General features: G+C 40.1%; 1 pseudogene; it reads left to right on the top strand.

Moving 5' to 3' along the window:
* Positions 1-674: 674 nt before the first annotated feature.
* LOC142896021 (uncharacterized) lies at positions 675-3,686 on the top strand (annotated as a pseudogene).
* The last annotated feature ends 3,763 nt before the right edge of the window (positions 3,687-7,449 follow it).

Below are 7,449 nucleotides of genomic sequence, written 5' to 3'. Positions count from 1 at the left end.
ACTGCACGTTTTTCTCCTCAATGCCCCTACACAAAAATGGACGCCGCCTATTTTATGATAAAGTTTTGTTTTGTTGTTTATTAGCATGCTAAATTAATTGTTAGTAAAGCTTATGTCTAACTAGGTTGACGGTGACAAAGCCTTTTCCTCGAATCCAGCGGTTCACTTGAACCACATATTTTGAAAAACCCACTAAAAATATTTTAAACTATTTTACACAAAGCCGTATTTTTATGTATTCATTTATTTAAAATACCCTTTACACGAATATACGTTGGTTGACGCTACTTGCCGACTGAAATGTGAATGTTGAACCTATACCACTCTCTGGCGGCGGAAAAGAAGTATGTTAGGCTGTCTGACATAACAATGGATTCCTTCAAGAAAGAAGGTAAGTCAGTACATTAGAATAAAACAATATCACAAATTTTTACTTAGCTCTGATCCACCTGAGTTGATAACAGCCTAAATGCATGGGAATCACCCGTTGACTTAAATTTCAACACGGCAGCATTTCGTACAGACATGAGCCTTACAGTTATTGTTTTTGTGTGTTGATTCTCGTCAAATTCTTTAATGACAATTTGTGAAACATTATTTTCTCTTTCTTTCTTTTACTTCAGTGTGCCTAAAATTTAATATACCAGAAAGTAGGCAGCCAGATATGAAGGTATATGAAGGACACAGAAGTTGATGAAGAGGTCTTCGAAGAAATAGTGGAGTCACAAGGAACCTTCCAAGTCAAGTTGAGCAATGAAGAACTCGGTAATCACTGACTTTTCACAAATGTGTTTATATATTACACTGAAAGGTTTGAATGGGAATTGTAACAGTTCAGTTTAATATGCTTCTGTTTTCTTCATATTACGTTATGCACAGATGTTTCCCAGTCATCAGCATCATCATCATGCTCTGCAGCATCTGACGTCACCATTATTTTGAACTTCACATGTGACCCTCCTCCAGTGGAAGAGGAGGCTGCTGCTGGAGGAAGTCAACCTAAAAGGTTTAAAGGCATAAACTATGAGGCAAAAGAGGTGGGTTGTAAACATTGTAAAGTTTAATTTGGATTTTTGTTTCATTTGTTGGACAGTGTGTTAATGTTATTTCCTCATTAGCCGTGTGGTTTAAACAATTCTGATACTATATATTGCTTCCTTTTAAGTTGATTGAAAAAATCTTCACAACAAAACCTGGCGGTGAGAGCATCATGCGAGAATATGCAAAAACCAAATCCCTAAAAGATTCTACCAGAAGACAGATGATAAACATACGTTACCATGTCTGGAAGACCCCTTTTCACAACATGGATATGTAAGTAAAAATACCCTTAAACAAATTGAAATTGCCCTTAGAAATGCTAATAGCTTTGTTGGTCTGCATGTATTTATTGCAGGAACATTTCTACGATCCAGAGAGTGGTTCTGGATACCTTGCATGGCGGTTGAAGACCATTCAAAGAACAACTGCAGAGGAAAGAGGTGCCTCTACCAGCAAATCTCCTAAGACTAAGTTTACTTATCAGTTACAGCACATTTGATGTTGATGACTTGTGTATGCAAGAGTAAATTAAATGATGTTTTGTCTTAAGATTGTGGGCCAGGGCGTGGTCGACCCAGTGTCACTGACAAAGTGTTATCTGAAGAGGATGTGGAAGCGGCTATTTCTGTTTTGAAACACTCTGCTGATGAAGATACTGTCCGTGAAAAGATGAAGGCTACCTTCACTTATCGTCATTCAATGGTAAATGATGAAAAGAGAGCCTTCTCAGTCTTCCCACGATTTCTCGATACACCTGGACTGGTAAGACATCTTCATTAATTCAATCACTAAAATATCTTGTGTTATGAGCAATGGGTGCAAATTTCTGTAAACAGAAGTATCTGTCTTAACTGACAGAATACCGTGCCATTGACAGGACACAGCTACTTCAAGTCTAGTCAAGTTCTCAATACAAAATTTATCTATAGCATGATACAACATTAAACAGAGACATAATGTTTTTCCAGTACCGCACAGTAAATAGACGTCTTGCCACCATTTTGCATAACATCATCAATTTTATTTCCTTCGCCTATAAACAGAATGTTAACTGAACAGTAACACTAAAGTCCAACTCACACAGGTTTGAGATAAGACTCACCTGAGAAAATTAGTTCAGTCAAGTTTGCACACATATATCAGATTCAAGGATGAAGTCCCCGAAAATTTGTGCCTCTAGGGTTTAAGGCCTCAAATAAGTTCTCACAAAAAAAGAAAATAATTTATATCTACTAAATGTGGGCAACATCAATGAATATTATATGCAGTGTCTCATCACTCCTTTCTTTGCACTTTGTTTTTGTATTACAGATTGAACAAGATTTTAGGCTTCTGTTTGGTGAGCTGACGGCTAACAAATTTTTAGAAAAGTGGCCCACCAGTATCAAAGCAAAAGTGATCACAGAAAGCCATGGGCTTGTACCGAGCACAGAACTCAGAGATTTGCAAAAGAATGCTGAGTCAACTGTTGTGGATGAAAACGGTACTGGGACTGTTTTCAATTATTATTGTTTGTCACAAAGTGTATATATATGTTATATTCTCATCATTGGTCTTCAGGCTGGGACATGGGACATGATATACATGTCAGCCATTTTGCTGCTCCTCCATCTCTTGCCACCATCCGCCCAGGGCAGGAAGAGGCCAGGGAAGATGTCGGCATGTCAGGCAGTGGAACACCTCATCAGATTCATAAAAGTATGCCGCACAGTTGTTAAAATATTGTTCTCATCACCTTACTAAACTATTTCAAGAGATTTGTCACTAATTATTGCTGTTTACTGTGTGGTTGTAGACTGGAACCAGTGTACAGCAGCATCTCAATAACATCAGGCAAAGCAGCTAGCCTTACCTCCTCGTTTAGGGGCCTACAAGAAGCAGCATCCACAACTTCTTTATTGTCATCGACAAGTCTGCACTACCATGTAAGGCTACAGGTTCAGTTGGAGCCCTTGATGAACTTTTTAAGGCCCATTACGTCTTTGGCACCTTGTACAGTCCTTCCCTTGCCAACTTTTTCACTTTTCTGCAAACCACTATCTACTACATTGACATTGGGGAAACAAAGGAAACTCCCAGAGTTGTCTAACTGCGAGCCAGAATAATGCGTTAGTGTCTGCTTATATCAATCAATGCTGTGTTTCCTCTGTAGAAGTGAACATGGGATGCCAAACAACCTTATAAAGCATCTCAAGGTAATTCATGGTCTCTGTCCCGGCCGGACTCTTCATCTTAAATGTGGGCAAGCAGGATGCCCACGCTCGTTTTGAAGTTTTTCGGGCTTTAGAAAGCATCTGAACAAATGCCATGTTAGCAGTTCATTTGATTCTGTTGGGGAAGGTGATTGTTCACTTCATCAAAGTATTCTTGACACAAATGTGACTAATGTTGTTTTTTTTTTTTGTCTGACCAGGTAGAGGCAGAGTCTACAGTAGCAGCAGACATTGTAAATAATTGTGCAGCTGTGATATCAGATTTAAAGTCAGCAGGTGTAGGCCAGAGTGTAGTAAATTCCGTTGTGATTTCCATGGAGGAGATTGTTCGAGATATCCATCAGCATGCAAAGGAAACTGTGGTTAAGAATGTATTTAGGATTAAAGGAGAAACTGAAACATGCAGAAAGGTTAAAGCCTGTTTTGATGAGTTGGAGATCTCTTCATTGTTCCATATTGCTTTATCTGGTGAGCAATAAAGGCAAGTTTTGACTGTAACTTTGTTTGTTTTTTTTATTTCTATTTGATATGTCAGCAGTTCAGTAGTATAGCACATATCACCCATATATAATGAAGTAATAATAAAATAAAAATAATGACAAATAACACTGTTGAGAAATACAAATCAAATATAACAATTGGGAGTGTTCTTTTAATAATTAAAATTTGAGTAAACTTAACTACAAAGTGTAATCATATTACTCTGAGTAGTGTGTACCAACTACAGTGTTAAATATTTTTACACATTTCATTGTTAAATTTGACACTGAATTGTGTAAAATTAACTCTGAAAAGTTCACACTTGCCATAGAGTAGATTTTACTCTATTTTTGAGTGGGAACAAATATTATCTGAAACAGAGTTAAATTCAACTCTGAGTTAATTTGACACTTTGTTTTTTACTGTGTACGTTAGGGTTTTTGGTCTGAGATTTTGTGTTTCACCGTTGACTTTGCAGTTGCGTTGTTCTGGCTCTAGATGGGTGTGGTCGGATCTTCACTCCCTGACCGCATCCGCTAACTGGAAGTCGTTGCTGATTTCAAGGGGCGGAGTGACTTTGCTCCTCCGATAGTGGGGGTGGCAAAGACCCTCCTCTTCCGGTTTTGCTCCTCTCAATTGAAATTCCTCCCTCCTGCTTAGTTCCTCCTCTTCCAGCGAGGAGCATTCATTTTTTTCAACTTGATCCATTTCTTTACTTCAGAATGGGATGCTGTTGAGATTTGATGACACAGCTTATTAATTTTACTTTTATTCATAGTTTAACAATTGTGATGGTGAAAAGTGAATATATTCTGCATTCTTTTTGAGGACTTTTTGAAGTTTATCAATTACTGAATTCTTTTCTTTTTACACCCTCTAACGCGTCAGATCCTGGATCCCCTAGGGGCGGACGAGAGGACGAGTTGTTGTGCCGATGACGGCATAGAGGTCTTGTATTAAGACCAGTGTGATTTTATATATATATATATATATATATATATTTATATATATATATATATATATATATATATACATATATATATATATATATACATATATATATATATATATATATATATATATATATATATATATATACATATACATATACATATATACATATATATATATATATATATATATGTATATATATTTATATATATATATATATAGCCAGTGCCACCCCCAGCCACCCCGGTGGCCACGCCACTGTATATATGGCGTGGCCACCGGGGCCACGCCACTGTATATACATATATATATATATATATATATGTATGTATATACAGTGGTGTGGCCACCGGGGTGGCTGGGGGTGGCACTGGCTACCCCTGGAATATGATTGGCCACCCTGCCTGGCCACCCCCACCAGAGCTGCCAATCACTTTGTCAATCAGCTGCCAATCACTTTGTCCGAGTCGACATTCATTCACGATTGATTGAGGATTCACGTCTAGATGCATTTGAACTCCGTCTTGCGGAAAAGGAGAACACAAGGGTAAGTAAACAGTCGCTCTGTGCAGTGTTGAATGATGTACAAATGTTTAAATTAAGTTGATAAATAAGGTGTATCTACAGTTAGCACCGAACTCTAATTAGCATAATGAATTGAGATGTATGAGAAGCATTAGCCTGCGCCGGTAAATGTGGAAAAACAATCGTCACTGCAGCCCCAAGCAAGACTGACTAACTAACTTAACTGACACACTCACTATGTATCTGTGTCAGCACCTCTGTCGCCTATTAAACTAATTTCAGCTAACCCTAACCCTAACCCTAGTTTCAGCCTTATCGATAACCCTAATACCATACAAGTCCATGAGGGTCCAAGGTCAACTTTGTCCGAGAGACATGGGGCCACTTTCAGGTTCATCGGGATCCTCCAGGACACACCCACGCCAAATTTGGAGCTTCTAGCCCATGAGGAACCCCAAAACCCTCACTCTAGTTCCAGCCTTATCGCTAAACCGTAACCCCTGTTTTACACCAGAAGTGTTTGCAGAGCGTCAGCAGAGCGTCCGCGTCGACACAGTGAAATGCGGCCACTAAAGTCAATGAGCAGGTTTACACCAGGCGCAGAGCGTCCGCGTTTCAGAAGCGTCCCAGAAGCAGTAAAACGCGAGCCGCTGGAAAAGAACGCCAGAATTTATTCTTTGACGCTTGCCGCGTCCCTCCTGCGTCAATCGCAGCAGGTAGGATCGTTCAGACAGGAAGTCAATGGTGTAAAAACACGGTGGATCCGGTTGATTTTCATCATAACACACAATGTGCTGGATTTTGGACTTATATGTGCTGTACTTTACTGTGAAACATCAACGTGACGCATCGGCTTCAACGCTGTTCAGGTCGGCCGTCAAACAAAAACAGATTTCACTTTGAATCTCAAACTATGATGAACAAAATGCATCTATACTTTAAATACCTGCATTTTGTATGATGCCAGCAGTTCGCTTTATTATTATTTTTCTTTTTTACACACATCGATACTTCGAGACACTGTCCCAACAGTGTCTCGAAGTATCAATGTTTTGTTTCATTATTGTTTTCTTTAAAAACACGCAAAAACTACCTGGGTTGTCACGCGATCTTGCAATCCTCGCGTGAACTGATTGAGCCGCTGCGCGAGACGCTCTGCTTGTAAAACGCGTCCTGTGTGGGAGAGGCTGCTGGAGCGTGAGCCGAGTGTCAACGCGGTCGCTCTGCAGACGCTCTGCAGACGCTTGTGGTGTAAAACAGGGGTAATGCAGTGCAAGTCTATGAAGGTCAAAGCTCAACTTTGTCCGAGAGACATCAAGTGTTTTTTTCATGAATCATTCATAAATGTTAAGAGTTTGCTTTGTGGAGAATTCACAATAAAAATACATTGACACTGTCAAAGATGGACTCAAGAACTGTTATTGAACTATACTGTATTTTTAGAGTGATGTGAAGCTTTTGACAAGCGCTGCGCAAAGGAGGCCCATTTGTTTTTGTTTTTTTTCAGGGGGCCCAAAATTCCTGGCGGCGCCCCTGAGCGGGCATCTCCAGCACCAAGGCAGTGGAGCTGCCGGCCACGAGAGAAGAATTAACCAGTCCATTGAAACCATTTGTTTGGTCTAGTGAGTGGCAACAGTCCTTTGAGGATCTTAAGTGCCTTCTCAGCTGTAACCCTTTCGTGTCTGCTCCAAATTTTTCCTCATTGGCTAGAAGCCCCAAATCTAGCGTGGGCGCTTCTTGGGGGCTCCTGATGAAAAAGCAAGTGGCCCCATGTCTCTAGGACAAAGTTGAAAATTCACCCCATAGACTTGCATTGAATTAGGGTTAACAATAAGGCTGAAACTAGGGTTAGGGTTAGGGTTAGCTGAAATTAGGGTTAGGGTTTCGGGGTTCCTCAAGTACTAGAAGCCCCAAATTTGGCGTGGGCGCTTCTTGGGGGCTCCTGATGAAAAAGCAAGTGGCCCCATGTCTCTAGGACAAAGTTGAAAATTCACCCCATAGACTTGCATTGAATTAGGGTTAACAATAAGGCTGAAACTAGGGTTAGGGTTAGGGTTAGCTGAAATTAGGGTTAGGGTTTCAGGGTTCCTCAAGTACTAGAAGCCCCAAATTTGGCGTGGGTGCTTCTTGGGGGCTCCTGATGAAAAAGCAAGTGGCCCCATATCTGTAGGACAAAGTTGAAAATTCACCCCATAGACTTGTATGGCATTAGGGTTAGGGTCCAAGAGTACACATACAC

The sequence above is a fragment of the Nelusetta ayraudi genome, unplaced genomic scaffold (assembly GCF_046127955.1).
Source record: "Nelusetta ayraudi isolate G7.1 ecotype Tasmania unplaced genomic scaffold, CSIRO-AGI_Nayr_v1 ptg000052l, whole genome shotgun sequence".
In the NCBI taxonomy this organism is placed as follows: Eukaryota; Metazoa; Chordata; class Actinopteri; order Tetraodontiformes; family Monacanthidae; genus Nelusetta; species Nelusetta ayraudi.
Note: the sequence above shows the minus strand (reverse complement) of the source record. Positions and strands in the feature narration are given on the sequence as shown.